Source organism: Canis lupus, unplaced genomic scaffold (assembly GCF_011100685.1).
Source record: "Canis lupus familiaris isolate Mischka breed German Shepherd unplaced genomic scaffold, alternate assembly UU_Cfam_GSD_1.0 chrUn_S1898H2097, whole genome shotgun sequence".
Classification (NCBI taxonomy): Eukaryota; Metazoa; Chordata; class Mammalia; order Carnivora; family Canidae; genus Canis; species Canis lupus.
This window is the reverse complement of record NW_023330762.1, coordinates 25,775-44,513: the sequence shown is the minus strand read 5'-3', so window position 1 is coordinate 44,513 and position 18,739 is coordinate 25,775. Positions and strand designations below refer to the sequence as shown.

At 41.7% G+C, this 18,739-nt stretch overlaps 1 long non-coding RNA gene across 2 annotated transcripts in view; it reads right to left on the bottom strand.

Annotated features, from left to right (window-relative positions):
* The window catches only part of LOC119878774, a 40,260-nt gene that overhangs the window by 15,478 nt on the left and 6,043 nt on the right, over positions 1 to 18,739 (bottom strand). Inside the window, exons 2-4 of one of the 2 annotated variants that reach the window (XR_005387131.1) lie at positions 11,065 to 11,234; positions 10,324 to 10,436; positions 4,660 to 5,171 (exon numbers count right to left, since the gene is read on the bottom strand). This is a non-coding gene — a long non-coding RNA (uncharacterized LOC119878774). Of the gene's footprint in view, positions 1 to 4,659; positions 5,172 to 10,323; positions 10,437 to 11,064; positions 11,235 to 18,739 lie in introns of those variants that run through there. The other variant, XR_005387130.1, reaches the window with a different exon arrangement.

Sequence of the window (18,739 nt, the reverse complement as noted above, 5' to 3'; positions counted from 1 at the left end):
AATGCAAGTTTGGAGAGGACCATTAGAAAACCACAGTTGACAGTCCTCAACAATAGATATGGGAAACTGAAGCCAAAGAGGAGAATTTCTTAGGATGATCACACAGGTCAAGAACCCAGACTCTAGCAAGATACAGTGGAAAGAACATTGGCCTATGACCCAACAGATCTAGGTTCTTATACCAGGTTTTCCACCCACTACCTAGCTATGTGATACTAGATAAGTCACTTAGCCTCTCTGTTTCAGTTTCCTTTTTTTAAAAATGACTATAGCAATTTAATACCTATCTGTCTTCTTTCAGAGGTTTGTCAGAGCAAATGGGTCTGAAGGTGACTTACAAAGTGCCCTCCAAAAATAAACGATTGTGTGTCTGTCTGTGTATGTCTATGTCTAGAATAAAATGTAGGCTGTATAGTATCATGGGAGAAGAGCCCAAATTTGTTAAGATTCTTTTGATTGTTCCATCACAAATAATAAATCTCAACTCAAACTGCTTAGAAAGGACAGAGAGGGGAAAGAAGGAAGGTGGGGCAGAGAGACTGAGATTGATTTATTGATCCCACAATTAAAAAGTCTAGAGATTATAGGGTTTAGGTTCTGCTGGATCTAGGGACTCATGATGTCACCTGGCCTCATCCTCTCTCTCATCGCAGTTGTCCTCTTGGATGCTTCCATTGTTAGGCTTTCCACAGTGGCGCCTAATGGATTCATGTTCACACTACCCTTCCAATGTTAGTGCCAATGGAAAAAGGAGAGCCTTGCTTTCTTTCACATAATTGACATTTGGGACTGACTTGGATCTTATGCCTATAGATTTGTAAAACATGGGCTGAGAGGGGTGTGCCACAATTAACAATAACTTTGTGCATGGTAGATCATTTATTTTCCTTTTTTTGTCTTTTTAAAAATTTTGTTTAAGCAGGTGTGTGAGGGCTGGCTAAGAGTTCAAAACTATGTGGTAAGGAATATATTGAAAGAACTGAAGAAGGGCAGCCCCGGTGGCTTAGTGGTTTAGTGCTGCCTTCAGCCCAGGGCATGATCCGGGAGACCTAGGATCGAGTCCCACATCAGGCTCCCTGCATGGAGCCTGCTTCTCCCTCTGCCTGTGACACTCTGCTTCTCTCTCTGTGTGTCTCTCATGAATAAATAAACAAAATCTTGAAAAAAAGAAAGAACTGAAGAAGTTCAAAAGAGAGGGGACCATGGATAAGCAGAGGAACTGTAGTAATTATTTTCAGATTTTTGAAGGGTTGACATATAGAACATGCTTTTAATGTCCTGAGTAGCTGCAGAGGGCTCCACTAGAAGCCCATGGGGTATTTAGACACGGGGAGGTTTTGGAGAAATGGAGAAGCGCTTCTAACGCTTGGGATTGCCAACACTGAAGTTTCTTGCCCTGGGATGTACTAAGTTTCCTACCACTTCAGGTATGGGAGCAGAAGTGGGACAACCCCTTGTCACAAATTTATAGAGGGGATTCAGGTCTCTTGTGAATATTTTCCTTAAAAGATGGTGTAGCGAATACTCCCCTTACACATGGCCCTCAGACTTTACCAAATCAGTGTGGTCTGGCTTTTACCTTCCAGCATCTGTTCCTCAGAGCCTGAGGGACTTTTCTGGAACTGTAGAAGGTCATCCTGTCACCCTTGCATGGCAGGCTTGAAGGGCTACAAATTATTACACCCCTAGGAGTAGCCCTCAAATGGTGACTCTTAGGAGCGGGCATATAAATATCTCAGCCATCTTTCCATCTTGTAGGATAATTCCCAGGACATGTTTTGTACCTTTTCCCAGAGTTTCCCTGGGAGGTTAGGCTCCAGTTGTCCACAGAAATAACTTGCTTAACAACACACCGTGTATTGGCTGCCTTCCCTTCCCAATCTCACTTCCCTCTCCCCTACAGTTGTCCCTGGGTCATTTCTCGTAATGAAAGACTTTCACTGGAATCTCATTTCAGAGTGTGCTTCCAGAGGAACCCATATTAGGAGTAGTACCTCCCAACACTTCCTTCATACTTCCCTCAGTTAGCAATCAACAGCAGGGGTTACTCTGGGCGGTAGGTGCCACAGGAGAAATTAAGGTGGCTAAAGTGTGGCTCCTGAGTATGGGAACCATCAGCTTAGAAGGGGAAGATGGACTGCACTGTGATGCATTCTGTATCAGAGAGGTCAGAAGTGTTGTGAGATACAGACGAGGAGCAGTGAGGCAATCAGCTTGGGAGTCCTTCTGCACTGACTTGGTTTCCACAAGCAAAGAATATTTTTGGAACGAGAACTGCTGGAGGCCAGTCCTCCTTGCCTTTTTTGGCCAAGGCCTGCCTGGGAGTCACATCACGCACATCCATGCTCTTAGGAAAAGTGCTTAACAGAGATTCCATCTTCTCTTACATGCTCTCCCAGGCTGAGAGGACAGACAGCTGGAGAAGCCAGCAGCAGTCAGGGTGGGCATATTTCCAGGCCCCCAGGCTAGGGCAATGACGTCAGCATCAGCACTCTGAGGTTGCTTCTTTTTTTTTTAAAGTTTATTTATTCATGTATTTATCTTAGTAATTGCTACACACAACGTGGGGCTTGAACTCACGACCTCGAAATCACGGGTTGCGTGCTTTTCCAACTGAGCCAGCCAGGCGCTCCACTGAGGTTGCTTCTTGATTTCAGAAATGAAAAGAATGAAAATGCCCCAGTCTTCCTAACCCCTACCACCCTTTGAAGGCTCAATTCTAATCTTGCTTCCCCTGTTAAATCTTTTGTAGAGCAGCTTTATCCTCTCTTGCCACTCCTGCCCATCTCCTAAGCTCCTCTGCCAATCATTTATGGGACCCTATGAACCCTTCCCTCTTCTCAGCTTTGAGTTACCACCACCCTTTCCTTGTGACAGTTTTCTTTGTGGACAGAAGCAATGCTTGTTTACTGAACACTGTGTTTTATTGGTTAAGAAGTACAAAGTTTATGGGGAGTCAAAGATATGTAAGTACAACAATGAGAAAACTTGAAAAACCCACATGTCCCTTGGGGAGAAAAAGGATAAGAAGTTTTTACAATCATAGTATGAGATGTCTACATAGCTATTAGGAGGAAAAGCTACATGTACATATAGGGGATGTGGGCGGAAAATCAACACCAATTAAAAAATTAAATTATAGCCATGAAAAGGCACCAAAAAGCCTAAAATGTATACCTGCAAGGTAAAAGAAGGCAGTCTGAAAAGAATACATGCTGTGCAATTCCAACTATTTGACATTCTGGAAAGAAGGTAAAAGTGCAAATACAGTGAAGCTCAGTGGCTGAGGTGGCTGGGGGTTGGGGTGGGTAGGGATGAATGGGCGCAGCACAGCGGGTTCTCAGGAAGGTGACACTATAATGTACGATACTTTCAGGTGGATCTGTGTCAGGATGTATCTGGAAAACCCAGAGAACTCAACAGAAGGGGGTGAACTCTAATATAAACTGTGGACTTTAGTTGATAATGTATCAATAGTAGCTCATCAGTTATAACACATGAACCACACAAGATGATAATATAGGGAAACCGATAAGGGAGTAAAATAAATGGGAACTCTCTGTACTCTTTGCTCAATTTCCTTTAAACCTGAAACTGCTCTACAACTAACAACTATTAACTAAAAAAATGTAGAACAAGAGGAATGGTACGATTCCATTTGAATAAAACTAATTATCGCATGGGTATATATGACTTTATATTTTGAGATACAGTGAAAGGTCTAGAAAACCAATACACAATACTGTTAACATATTTCTGGCTGATGATGAGTGAGTAGCAAAGAAAAGATCATCACTTTTCAATGAAATATTCAGATATTAAAAGGATATATAGAATAATGTAATGAGCACCTGTGTACCTCTCCTTCCCCCACCAATCAACTTCTGAATCAAAACATGAGGTGATAGGATGCTACTCTTACTTGCTACTCTTTTATATATCTTATAATATGAATACAAGTTTATGTATTCATATGTATTCATATTGTGAGAGAAAGAAAGAAGAAGAAAGAAGAAAGAAAAGAAAGAAGAGAAAGAAAGAAAGAAAGAAGAAAGAAAGAAAGAAAGAAAGAAAGAAGAAAGAAAGCCAGAACAGCAATCAAAGTGCTGCATGAGAACAAAGATGGAAAGCGATGAATTATGGCTAGAGTTGGGGAGAGTCAGAGGTTGGCAGACAGGTAACACTGAAGCTGGGCAGAATCGGGGAAAGCAAAATTAGCAAATGCAAAACAAAGAGCTGGGACAAACAAAGGGCCCAGCTTCTTTAAGGAACAGAAAGTGATTCTGAAAGATGGGGGCAGGGAGGAGAAAAAATATCCCAAGAATTAGAATAGAACCCAGGGTGTTTGGTTGTGATTTGATTTTTAAAGACATTCAATATTGTGGGTAAAGAGTTTGGTCATTATGTAATCAGCCAAAAGTAGAAGCTGCATCTAAGCTGGCATAATACATGCTCAGATTTGTATTATAGGGAGTAACAGCAAGTAGCAAGGACTGGAATAGTGATCTCCAGGCATGCCTTCAGTAGGGTGATTCCTGTGTCCCCTGGTTGCAAAGACATTAAGAAAGCATGTATTTTATTTTATGGTCTTTTCATATTTTGTTCATTTGTATCAGATGAGTAAACCTTAAATACTCTCTCCTAATGTGCTGAAACAACAGAGAAGTGCCTAGGAATCTGTGAATGCCCCACTTTACCCTTCTCTACCCCAGCCTTCCTGAAAGGTAGAGTCCATTTACCCTCTTTATTTTTGGAAGTCAAGGTACAGCCTTCCTTGACATCATCTTCACAAAGGGTCATGAACTATCTTCAGGAGGTCCCAGTTAAAAGCATCTATGTTACCTGTGCATGGCATTAAATTCCCAAAGTCTCAATGACAACATCCCCTTTCTTTGGTGCTTCTGGGAAGTTCTTCATATTTTCTTCTTAATGGCATGCCATTGATTTTGTATTTCAGAAGTGAGTGACCGCTTGGCCTTTATGAAGCCAACTGTTTTTTTCTAGGAGACAGTCTGTTTTTACCTGTCATGATGAAGGGTCACTATTTGTGAGTCTCAATATCTGAATCAGAGATGCATCTTGATTTGAGGAGGGAGTGTCACAGACTGGGTCTCCTGGGAAGCACACTCTGAGATGGAGTTAGTGTGCAGGAGGCTTACAGGAGAGAGCTTCTGGGGAAGAAAGGGAAATGAAGCAGTCAGGCAGAGGTGGAGGGACTTCTGTCATGTCAGCCCTGTCATGTCAGGCCTCAGTCAACCTCACAGAGCTCTCAAGATGGAAGGATCCTTCAGAGCTCTAGACTGGGGCAAGAAGACCATACCTTTACACCGGACATCAATCAGCCATTGGGTCTGGATGGCTCTGGGAGAGACATGTCATGTTGGGAGGGGTAGTTCTCTTCAGCTGAGGCAGTCCCCAGAAGGGGCTGCGCTGAGAGCATAAGACTTTCAATCCTGAAGTGTGATCTGTGGCATGTATCATGAGGTCTGGGGTCACAAGTGCGCCCAGAGGTAATGCATCCAGATACCATGCTGACATTCAAGGAAATCCATGGGGTCCTAGGCTTCCAGGACCTCCTCTCTTCAAAGTGCCTTGCAGAACAAGCTCTCAAAAATTCTTATTAATAAAATTATTTATTTATTAATAAAATTAATAAAATTCTTATTAATCTTTTTAACAACTACTTACTGAGTGTTCACCAACAGCAGACACTGTTTTCAATGCCAGCATCATGGCAATGAGTAAGCACAGAAGTACTTACATTCTAGACATGGTAGGGTACAGACAATAACAAAAGGACTGAGTAGAAGGCACAGTCTGTTAGATGGTGAGCATTACTATGGAGCAGGAAGGGGTATGGGAAGTGCTAGTGGGGTGAGGTGGGGAAAGAATTTCCAGGCAGATGGACTAGGGAGTGTGAAGGTTTGAGTCTAGTGGTTAAGAAACAGCAAGCATTTTGCCATGGCTGGAGTAGAATAAAAAAAGCAGAGAGTACATGCAGGAGGAGAGGCCCCAGCGGTGTGCAGTCATTGGGGAAGGTCTGGGGTCTCAATGAGCCTAGTGGGTCACTGTGAGGCTTTGTATTCTTCTCAGACATCGGGAGTTAGTAGAGGGTCCTGGGCACAGGTGACATAATGTGATTAACATTTTAACAAGATCCCTGTTGAGAACAGACTGTAGAGAACAGAGAGTGGAAGAAAGGAAGCCAGTTAAAGAAGCAATCACAATGGTCATGCTGCGAGAGGAGCATGGACTGGACCAGGGTGCTAGCAATGGTAATGGTGGGACATTCATTGCATGCATTTCCTCAATGAAGGCAGTGGCGTCTGCCAAAGAACTCCATCTGAGTACTAAGAAACAGGGGTCAAGGGTGCCTCTAATGCCTTGGCCTAGGGCAACTTGGAAGAAGGTGTTTTCATGAACAGAAGTGAGAACCACGGAAGGAGCTTAGGGGTAGGAAGCAATCAGGAGCTTAGTTACAGACTTGCTAAATTTCAGAAGATATTAAACATGCTATGCTTCCATTGGCTGGCTATTTTTCATTAGCTACCCAGCCTCTCAGTAGAGAGATTACTTTTTTTTTAAAATATATATATTTTTTGATTTATATGAGTGAGACAGAGAGAAAATGTGAGCAGGGGGAGTGGCAGAGGGAGAAGCAGACTCCCCCCCTGAGGAGGGAGCCTGATATAGGGTTCTATCCCGGGACTCTGGGATCATGGCCTCTGCTCATCCAGAGCACACGGCAGCCTGCAATGATAGATATGGGAGGCTTTGATTAATTTCTATCTCCTTCACTAATCTGCAAGTTCCACAAGGACAGGAGAGGCCATCTCATTCACTCCCTGATCCCCAGTTTTAAGATCAGCTCCTGTTGTGCTGTAACTGTTGTCTTGAATGAATAAATTGAAAAAAATGCATATGAAGAAGAAAAGTTATGTTTTACACCTCCTCTCAGCTTCTTTTCGGTAAAGGAAGGCAGGACGGTCAACTCAGAGCAAGTGTACTTCTAAGGTCTCTACCACCAACCAGTCCCTCACACTTCCCCTGAAGTTAAGTCTCTAACCCCAACTCTGGTGGCAAAGAGCATGGAATTTGGAGTTCAAAATCTGTGTGACCTTGAGCAAGTTCATTAACCTTTCTAAGCCATAGAGAATAATAATTAGTACCCATTCATAGGATTATGGTTAAGAGGACAAAAAATAATTTATGAAAAATGCTTAGTGCAAAGGTTAACAAATAGTGCATGCTTAATAAACACTAGTTGTTATTATTATTATTATTATTATTATCCATCCTACCTTGAATAGTCTTCATGGCTCACACTGGTGCCTACAGAATTATGTCTAAACTCTACAGCAGGCATCAACATTTATCACCTTCTATTATATCTTAATTTCATTGTCTGTACTGGCCTGCTCAACCGAATGATTCACCTCTATCCTGGGTGCTTTCCTGCAGGCCACTCCCTCTACTTGTAGTGCCTTTATCTCAATTTTCTGCCTGTCAGGTTATGACCTATCTTTAGGATCCAGCTCAAATTAGGAGCACTGTCACCTAATCACTTTTCCAGCCCTTGCTTCTAGATAACTGAGCCTAAGGCAGGGATTAAAATGCTGATGCTGCATTCAGGAGGCAGAGGACAAGGAAGATAATTGGCACAAGGGAAGATGTGGAGCAATATGATGTGATGTTTTATTGCATTGAACACAGATTGTCAAGGAGGTGAGTCCACTCAGCACACAGAACTCTCCAGGGGATGCAGGGAGACAGGGAGAGGGGAAAAAGCTTCTCTCCAGCTTCCCCTTGGTGGCAGTTTGCCCTGCAAGCTGGACCTAGATACTCCTGGATGTATCATTCTCTCTTTTCTATCCATCCTATGCTCCGCAGCAGGCTATTTTCATCCAAATCCAGAAGCAGAGGCAGGAGAGGGTCTGGCCAACCAGCAACAGGTGCTAGCCAAGTGGGAAAGCTTTGTCCTTCAAGGGAAGTGCCTCATTGGTCCTGAGCAGCTCGGTGTGATTGAGGAGGGGGCAGCATGAGAGCAATGACAAGGCACAGAGAATCTGTGTCCTTTATGTGTCCAGGTGCCAAAGCTAGTTGGTTCTGCAGGAGACCATTGCCCACCATTTACAAGCTGTATGAACTGGGCAATTCACTTCATCACTCTGTCAATTTTCTTTCTTTTCCCTTGTACCTTTTCATTTTTTAAATAATTCGAAATTTCAAGAGTAGCACAGATCCTCCTGTCACCCATCTTCACTATTAACATTTTGCTACATTTCCTTTATCATACACACACACACACCCACACCACACACACACACAATTATTACTATTTTCAAAAATATTTGAGAGAAATTTATATCCTGCTCCTTTATTCCTAAATCCTTCAGGGTGAATTTTCTATGAACAAAATATACTCCTATATAACAACAAAACGATGATCAAAATCAAGAAAGTTAGCATTATACAATACTACTATCTATCTGATCTACAATCCATATTGACATTGCACTGGTTGTCCTCATAGTGTTCCGTATTGGAAATTTTCTAGTGTCTGTTCCAATCTGGCTAATGGGGAGCAATACCAGTGCCATCTCATAAGATTGTTAGGAGACTGACATGAATAATACGTATAAGACACTGTAGTGCGGGCTCTGGTGTGTAATGACAACTCAGTAACTGCCTGCTACCTTAATGATTATTAATTCTTTAGTGAGGTCCTTCCAGTCCCTTCCCTTCAATTCAAAATCAGTCTCTTCCCTCTATGTTTCCTTTGCAATGTATTTCTACCTGCACTTTTATGTTAGCCTTATTCATAAGTTTCTTAAGATCCTAAGGCTAATTCTTTGCTTCTCCCTATGGCTCCAGGCATACCATCTTGTACATAGAGGCTCCAGGCATACCATCTTGTACATAGACGGCAGATTTAAGGGTTTTTTTTTTGTATGAGGGTGAAGGTTATGAAGAAGATCGGAGGGAATGTATCTCACAGTATTGTGCCAATAGATACATTTTTGTCTTTATTTTTTTTTTTTCATTTTTGTCTTTAAAGAGCTTACGGTTCATGAGGGGAAAGACAAATACACAGGTGAAGAGTTAAACAAAATGGGAACTGGGGCAGCCTGGGTGGCTCAGTGGTTTAGCGCCTGCCTTCGGCCCAGGGTGTGATCCTGGAGTCCCGGGATCGAGTCCCACCCACGTCGGGCTCCCTGAATGGAGTCTGCTTCTTCCTCTGCCTGTGCCTCTGCCTCTCTCTGTGTGTCTCTCATGAATATAAATAAAATCTTTTTAAAAAAAAGGGGGGGGGGACTGAATAGATCCCAATGCAGCCTCAAGGGAAGGGCTAAAAGTGAATAGGAATAGACCGAAATCTGGGGAGTTTAAAGGAGGAAAAGACCCTGGAATGGAAAAAAAAAAAAAAAAAAAGTCATTTCCAGAGACTGTTTAACTTGGTCTCTTCAACAGGACAGACTTCATGGAGACTTGATAAACCAAAGTTCTAAGGGCAAATCTCTCCAATCTACTTTCCCAAGGCTTGTGAACCTGGGCGAATAGCTGAATGACATCTTGGCCACCCTTGCTGAGATGACGTTCTGGACAAAAGAACCTGGGTGGAAGTGATGAGCTCCATTTCCAGGCCTGGCCTATCAAAATCTCCTGTGTGTGCCCTCTCCTGCCCTGTGACTCTCCAGTGGTGGAAAACCATGATGTCCGGGGAAACTGAACATGAGTCCCAGCATGCCTATATGAAGCAGATTCCCCAGCCCTGCCAGCCTACACTGCTGACAAGAAGAAGAGGCAACCGTGGAGGCCAAGAAAAATCAAGGCCATTCCACCTCAAGTTTAGCATTAGCACAAGTACAGCCATCTTAGGCCCCTGTGAATAAGAGCTGAACTTTATAGGAAAAACTGCAGAATGTCCTCAATGCCCTCGCAGGGAATCCCATATCAAAAAGATAACAGAGCCCATACCCGTGGTAGAAAGTCCCATATTAGAATGAGAACAGAGCTCAATGCCCTTGAAAGCCCCATATCAAAATGTAAACAGAACTTGAGAAGTTCCTCCATCCCTTCTGAAAATCCCCTAGACCAGCCTATAAAAAACCCAGCTGTAACCCACTTCGGGGTCCAAGTCCCTGCTCCACTGTGTCGGGTATACTTGGACCCAAGCTCGAGCTTGCTAATAACCCTCGTGCGCCTGCATAGGTGTCGGCTCCTTGGTGGTTTCTCGGATTCGCAATCTTGGGCACAACAGCAACCTCACTGTGCCATGCCACTGAAACGTGAAGCCTTCTAATTACAGTTACCATTCCTTACCCTGTCTCGTGCACAGTTAAAACTGAGGCTGGCTTCAGAAGATCCGTGTTTATCTCCTAGCTTCACCACTTCATCACAGATGGACCAGGTCAAGTCACTTCATGTGGGAACTGCTGTAAGGAGTAAATGGAAAAAAGGCTTTGTAAACTGTGAACATGCCATAAATGTTGGATATTATTAGTATTTGTCCATTCTTCCTAAACTGGCCAAAATAACAGTCCAAGAATAGTATACAGAGATTAGTCATTCTTTCCAAACTAAGAAAAAGAAGAACACAGTCTGGGGTCTCAGGATACTGGCATTTACTCATGTGTTGGAAAAGGAGTTTGGGTCAGTCTATGGAAGGCCAACGATTTGCTTCGGAGCTCCTGGAGTTACTTTTCTGCTTAGATAGCTATTATGGGGTAAAATTTTTATGAACACTTCAGTATTTGGAGGTAACCTCAACTTTGGAATCTCTTAATAGTTCAATTTTTGTTGAGGGAAGGCAAGAAGAAGAAAAGTGAGGAGAATGATTTCTAGATGAATCTTACCAACTGTTTTTCTCAGAGTCAAATGGATTGAAAGTATCATTTTTGACCTCGGGTTGTTTGGTTTTTTTGTACTTCTTACAAATGTTAACAATTTTTTGCTTTGTCAAGGAGGTTGAGATGAACCAGAAATCATATTCCAACATATACATATTAAAGTGAATGAAGGGCAGGATCAAAAGAGACTTCTTTGATTGAGAGAATTATTCACCTTATAAATTCTAGCACATTCCTGAATACTGGAGCAGTCCTGGGAATGGGTAAGCCATCTTCTTGGTGTGAGGGTTGGAGAATGGGAAAGTATCCCAGCTTCAGTGAAATATTTCCAAGGCACCAGTGGGAGCCTGACAGGATATGGCCCTTCACTGGTGATTGTTCCTCCTACAGCCAGATGAAAGGCAAGAGTTTGATCATTAAAACCATCTGGGCTCGTTATTCCTGGCCCTGAACCCACCCTATTCTAAGGAAATGATTTCTTAAGCTAGTCATTGCTCCTTTTCCCCTTTTCTTAGGCCTCTACTTCCTGTGTGTAGAGTCTGGCCGCTCTTCTCCCTAGCCTTCACAAGCTTTTCTTGTTTTCTTTTACACTTTGGGGTTAGAGATGATTCCAGAAAATGAAAGCACATCCTCCTCTTCTGGATCTTTATTCCCTGTGACAATATTTCTCTTCCTCCCTTGTTGGCTCTTCTGTTTGTAAGATTTGTTTTCACTTCCATCTGGATTTGGGGCAGTGATATGGGAATAAGAAGACTTAGGCTCTTGATCAGCAGCACATAGATAAGGTAACTTTATTCTGCTCAAACTCAATATTTCATCTGTAAAAATAAAAAATTGGGACTAGAGCATCTCCTTATCTACTTCCTCCGGTTCTATATAAGATCAGTTCCCCATCAACAGCTGAAAAAGAAGGCCTCAGAACTATCTTACTCCACAGCTGAGTAGGTATTTTTTGTTTTTCTGAGTGAGACATCTGGGGGAATTTCCAGAAGAAGCAAATTCAAATCCTGGGATATGAATAAATTAGGAGTCAGTTATGATAAGACTGGAGAAGTGGCACCAAGCTTAGTTGGCAAGGATCTTACATTATATGTGAGGTTTGGAACTTTATTCGTTTGAGTGATGGAAAATCTTTGGAAGCATGACAAGATTTGTATTGTAGAAGTTTATTTTGATGGTTGTATGAAGTATGGCAAAAACAGAAGATAGTGCCACCCGAAAACTACCAGCTTTTTTCAGGGGGAAAAATGAAGAGGATCTAAAGTAAGAAAGTGGAACTTAGTTGGAAAAAATGAGAGGGAACAAATTTTATACACTTGGGGATCTGTTGGCTAGTTATCTGGAGCCTTTCAAGAGGGAGTAGAGACTAGGATAATGGATGGATTTGTCATGATGATACTGGACACATGTCGCTTTTTACTGTGGAAAAAAAATAATACATTTATTTTGAAAACCATTAATAAGTTAATTTAAGGGAGATAATGTTTTTTCCATGGCTTTTAACGGATTGGTCTAGGAGGACACCTCCCCTGTGACAATCATAGAGCTCCAACCTACTGGCAGCAGGTAATGGATACAGAGGAGGGTAGCTGATTTGAACCAAATCAGAGTCCTTGTCCAGAATTTTGAACTTGGAACCAAAGCGTGTTTCAATCTGGCCTTTTTAGTGACAGAAGTTTGCTATAGACTGAATGTGAACCCCCAAATTTATATGTTGACACCTAATCCTCAATGTGATGGTGTTTGAAGGTGGGCCTTTGGAAAATTATTAAATTATGAGAACAGAGGAGTCATTAATGGGATTAGGGCCATTAGAGGAAGTGACACGAGAGAAATGATCTCTCTCAGCCATGTACTTCCATACCGTGAGAAGGTGGCTGTCTACAAGCCAGGAAGCAGGTATTCACTAGACATTGTCTTGCATTTGGACTTTCCAGCTCCCAGAACTGTGAAATATTTCTCACAGGTTGATATTTAAGCCACCCAGTCTGTGGTATTTTGTTATAGCAGTCTGAAATAAGACAATGTTCGAGATATAAATGATGGAGCTGGTACCCATATTTTCCATCATATAGAAGGACGTGCATCTGAAGCAAAAGAAAATGAAGCCAACAGGCAAAGAGAAACAGAGAGGAGAGTTCTATAATGTTTGAGAAACCTGGCTCCAGTTGTTCGTGGGGTTCATTCGCATTCCTGTCCCTCCTACAGTTTGATGGTACAACCTTCCTTGGACTTCCTGAGACAATGCTTTCCCTTCCTTGCCTAAGCTAGTTCCAGATGAGTTCAAACACTTGCAGCTAAGACACAGGACTAACAGGCCAGTCTATTAGCTGAATTTGGGAGGAGTAGAGAGAGGCAAATCTGAGAGAGAGGATAATGATGTCAGTCTTGGACATTTTCAGTTGAGTTGCTTCGGATATCCATATTAAGATTTCCAGCAATTATTTTATTATGAAGCTGGAGTTCAGAAGATAGATCACATTCTCCAAGTCATCCAAATATATTGAAAAAGACAAGCCTACATATGGTCTATAGTAGATCACTAAATATAACCAAGTCAGGATCCTCTTGGGATGTAATTGTTTCAGTTGCTACAGTTCTGTTCAGCTGAGCTAGCATTCAACTTACCATTCTCACACTGGTTCACAATGATATTAGAAAACATTTTTCTAAGAACCTGGATGAGACCAAGATTGAGTCGTTTATGGCATTCCCCTGATCTAGCTTCTAGAAGAGCATAGACATAAGGTGGAAATGAGACTAGTCCAACATGACTTGATCTTGGATGAACATAGCTCCTAATGCTGGCTCCAAATGAATGTTGATATTCTCTAAATATTCATAAATTAACCTTCAGTAATTGGCTAAACATCATGTTCATCTAAATCACTAGAACTAAGCAGTTTTAGGTGGGTGTATTGAATTTTGAATAACTTCTTGTATGTGTCTCTGTTAGCCTTGTCAGTTCTATGCATGGATGCTTTTAGACCTCCCAGCAGGGAGATCCCAGCATTCCATGAACTTAATGGTGCCTATGAACTGTTCTTGTTGTTCTGTTCAGCACGGAAGGGTCCTGCTTCAGAAATGCCAGGTAAACCTCCCCGAGAAAAGTATCTTTTCTTTCTTGCCATGCCAGAGGTATGATGAGCAGCACAATTGTCCTTTCAAGGCAGAGAAATCTGAGGTATAAATATCAGTTCCAGCACTCACATGCTGTGTGATCTTGGGAGAGTCACTTAAATGTGCTAAGCCACAATTTTCCTTGTCTGGAAAATGGGAACAAAGACTAATTCCCTAGTACATTTGTGAGAATTAAATAACATGTATACTGTACTAAAATAGTTCACGGTACATAGTCAACTTTCTATAAAGGGTAACTTTATCACCTTATTTGCTTATTTGTTTTCTGCTTATTTGTTTTAGCTGATGACAGTGTTTGCTTCTTCCTCTTTCCCATTTATCCATGCTTATCACTGGTCTTGATTCTTTTGCATATCATTGAATACTCTTTTGTAATGTTTGGGCATAGCTCATCCTATGAAAAAGCCACAGCATATTTCTCTACTGTCTGTCTAATACAAACTGTCTGTATGGATAGTTTGTATAATTAGTGACTTTCTTAGGCAGCTTGTCAAGCAAGGCCTTTGGTCATTACTGTCCATAGCTCTGGCAAAGTGTCCATTTCCAGGCTGGTTCTCCAGTACCTCCAGGTCAGTCAAAACCACACTGCGTAAATTACATACATATTACTAAACATGTTAATACAAGTAATTTCACACATCTGGTTTATCATCCCTCTATGAGGTCCCTATTTCTTTCCAGTTGAGTTGGCAAGAGAACAATGGCTGAGGCACAACGGCCCTGCAAAGCCAAGGCAGCAGGGCCTTGTTATATAATATACAACATCAAAGCAAAGGCAAAGAAGAGGCTCAAGGATATTGAGACAAAATATCAATATCTTGTTCTTGTCAAAGAACAAGACAGTTTTGGAGTGACCCCTCCAACTAGCTCTTGCATGTATCCCTTTCTGTCTACATCCATTTCCAAGCCCTCAATCACATTGTCCTCCCTTTCAGCCTTTTTTCTCTTCTCCTGCCAGTGGGAGCTTTCTGATTTGTAAATATGACGATGTCTTTTTGCAGCATGGACCATCAGTTGGGCTTAAACAATGCCCTTGGGGATCTGGCCATGACATACCTCTTTAGTCTTGTTTCCCAGCACCATGGTTCAACCATACTAAACACTGGAGTTTTCAGTTTCTTTTACTTTTTCTTCTTTAGAGATTTTATTTATTTGTTTAAAAGAGAGAGAGAGAAAAATGAGCAGGGAGGAGGAGCAGAGGGTGAGAGAGAGAGAGAAAAGAGAGAAAGAGAAGCAGATCCCCCCAACTGAGTAGGAAGCCCCTTAAGGGGCTCAATCCCAGGACCCAGAAATCATGACCTGAGCCTAGGGCAGGAATTTTGACAGCCATCTAGGTGCCCCTAGAGTTTTCAGTTTCTTGAGTATTCCATTATATCTCTAATTCCCCAAGCCTTGCCTTTGTGGTAGATACTCTCTGATAAGAACCTGCCTCCTCTTCCCCAATGTTTTTCTCTTTGACCTATCTAGATAGCACTTCTTCTGGGAGTCTTTTTCTGGGAGATTATGTAGGTTTCTCGCTTGAATTTCAGCACTTCAAAGCCCTGGCTTAATGTGAACCAATATAACATGCATTCCTTTATATACTCTGTTGTTGTGAACACTGTGGTTGGTTAAATTCCTAGGGACAGCTGTGAGCCTTAAAATTTCTAAGTCTTAATTCTTTTACACATTCCATTCATAGTCTAATTTGCTAACTCCTTTTTGAGGCTCTTGCTTTTAAATTTTACTTTCATTATTGCACAATCAGTAGTGACTGACATTGAGTAATAATTAGTGAGTAATCTGATTTTAAAAATAATACACTATCTCTTTCTAATCCAGTTTCACCAATAACTTGTCAGAGATTCTTTTTAAGGTAGAATTTATTTTCTCAGTGAAATAATAAGCAAACAAATACTCATAAAGTTAAGTGTACAGTATTCATAACAACAAATGATAGCATAACAAGATTTTGCTAACAGTGAAGAGAAAAATCTTCAATACACAATTGGTTACACCAGTTAGTATGTTTGCTGAGCATTCTCTGGAAAATACAAAAATTATTAGGGATTTTTAACCTAGATTGCCACCAGGAAAATGAATTTAAGTCCAAAATTATTTACTTTTTAGAACATTGTTAAGTATTTACTTCCATCTAAGGTTGTGGCCCAGGAACAGTTTTAGATATAAAAATGAGTGCTTTCCAGAAAACAACAATACTGACAAAAACCAAAACCAAGCAGTTTTACTTGAGATAAGATATAATTTGGCAGGATAAAAAAGTAATGGATACTACATGAGAGACCCTGAAAATGCTCAGTGAGAACTCAGATGGAAGAGATGTCACTGGAGGAACCAGAAAAGGCTCTGTTCCTGGTTTTTCAGCAGAGATGGCATTGGTCGTGGGACTTTGAGGGTAGGTAAGATTCCAAGATGGATGAGGAAGCACTGCCATGCAGAAGGGTCCCTGTAGGCAAAGCCTTCCTTCACCTTTAACAGAAGCAACATTCAATTGCTTGGAAATTACATCCTCTAAAGAAAACCTCAATGTGAGGTGCCTGGGTAGCTCAGTGGTTGAGCATCTGCCTTTGGCTCAGGGCATGATCCCAGAGTCCTGGGATTGAGTCCCACAGGGAGGAAGGGAGCCTGCTTCTCCCTCTGCCTATGTACCTGCCTCTCTCTCTGTGTCTTTCATGAGTAAATAATAAAATCTTTAAAACAAACAAACAAAAACCCTCAATATCCCTACAATGGCCTCAGAATTTTCAAGATGGCTACATAAAATGCTAATAAGGCCTCCAACTATATTTTAAACACCAGCTAAATTTACACATGATGGGAGATACACTGAGAGAATGTGGGCTGGGGAGTTAACCTGTGCTATGTATGTGATAGTCACGTAACTCCACCCTGTGTATTTGAAGACGACGTTTCCAAATAATCTCCCTGTGACTGGATGTTGTAGACAGTCTCTTAAAGCCCTTTCCCCAAGTATAAGTACAACCAGCCCCTCAGTTGACAGACATAAATGCTTTTTAAAGAGCTGGATGACTTTTCCCAGTTTGGGGCCCCAAGTGCTAGCTACTGCCATTAGGACGCCTTAGGAGGAAGTTCCGTGGGGTGTGCTACAGAGCATGAAGGAACAACTCCAGGAGAGGTTGTGGGGATTTTTGTCTCCTGCACCTTGATTCTGATTCATTTTCTAAGCTCACATAGCTCTCAGTGGCTGGGCCAAAGGGTGTGGAAAGCAATTGCAAGGCTAAATCCTAAGCCTTCCTCTAGGCCTTTCCTCTGTATCACAGGATGCTCTCTCCTCAAGTTCTCCCCCCTCCCAAAATCTACCCCCTCATTTTGTTCTGACTTCATTGCAATAGGAATGTGAATGGCAGGTGAGGCCAACCATGGAAACAGGAACTACAAATTCACTAACCCTGACCTGCATTTCCAAAATCCAGAAAGCTCTACAAACTGGGTTTTTGTAACTCATTTGGCAGCAAAATCTGACCTCACCTGAACTCATTTGAAAGCAAAATCTTACCTAGACTGATGTGAGTCTATTTACAGTCTGGCCAACTAGCATAAATATTCACATGTTTTACTTCAGAAATGTTAATGTATTTTAGCACAGAGTGCTGTCCCAGAGTCTGTTGCAAGTGTAAATAATATACAGTACTTACACTGTATTACTTTTGTAAAATTCCAAGATAATTCTGAATTCTGACATTTGGTCCCAGGGCTTTGGATAAGGCCTTGTCCTACAGCACAAAATGTACTGTTGACCTTGCACAGGGTAAAGAGCTGAGCTCATTGTACACAGGATGGACCTTGGTTCAGTTATTACCTCTGAATTCTTGGCCTGTAGCATATGAAATTAATATTTTTCTCCCTCAATCAGTTTCAATAGGTGATCTTGGAAGACTGGAAATGTGTAAGCTTGTCTTATGGCATCTATACCTTTATTGTTAGACATCAAAAAATTTACTTATGCTTTATTTTAGCACAGGACTTTAGTGAGAGTTCATTAGCACCAAGGCAGCTTCTTCTCTCTACTAATCAATTTCCCCCTCTCTCTTTCTTTGTGTGGCATGTGGGAGCAAGTGGGGAATTAGGAACAGTGCCACCCTCATGGATATGTGACCAGTGTAGTACAAACAAAATGGGGGGGGGGAGAGTTTGGTGGGGACAGCTTGAGGGGAGAGCATCCTGTGATACAGAGGAAAGTACACAAGCCCTATACCCAGAAAGTCAGAATTCTCCAAAGAAACAGATACAGATAGAGATATAGATGACAGATATAGACATAGACATAGACATAGACATAGACATAGACATAGACATAGACATAGATATAGATAGGAGGGGTATTTATTTTAAGGAATTGACTAGTGTGATAATGGAGGCTGGTAAATCCCAAGATCTTGTGGGTGAGTCTGGAAGCTAAAGACCCAGCTTAGTTTCAGTTGGAATCCACATGCCTGAGAACCAAGAGGGCCAATCATGTAAGTTCCAGTCCAAAAGCCAGCAGGCTCAAGACCCAGAAAGAGCTGATCTTTCAGTATGAGTCTGAAAGCAGGAAAAACTCTTACTTGGAAGAGGGTCAGCCTTTTTGTTTTATTCAATTGATTGGATGAGGTCCCTCCATATTAGAGAAGGCAGTCTGCTTGACTGAGTCTACTGATTTAAATATTAATTTCATCCAAAAACATCCTTGCAAAAACTCACAGAATAATATGTGACCAAATATCTGGGCACCCAAGGGCCAGTCAGGT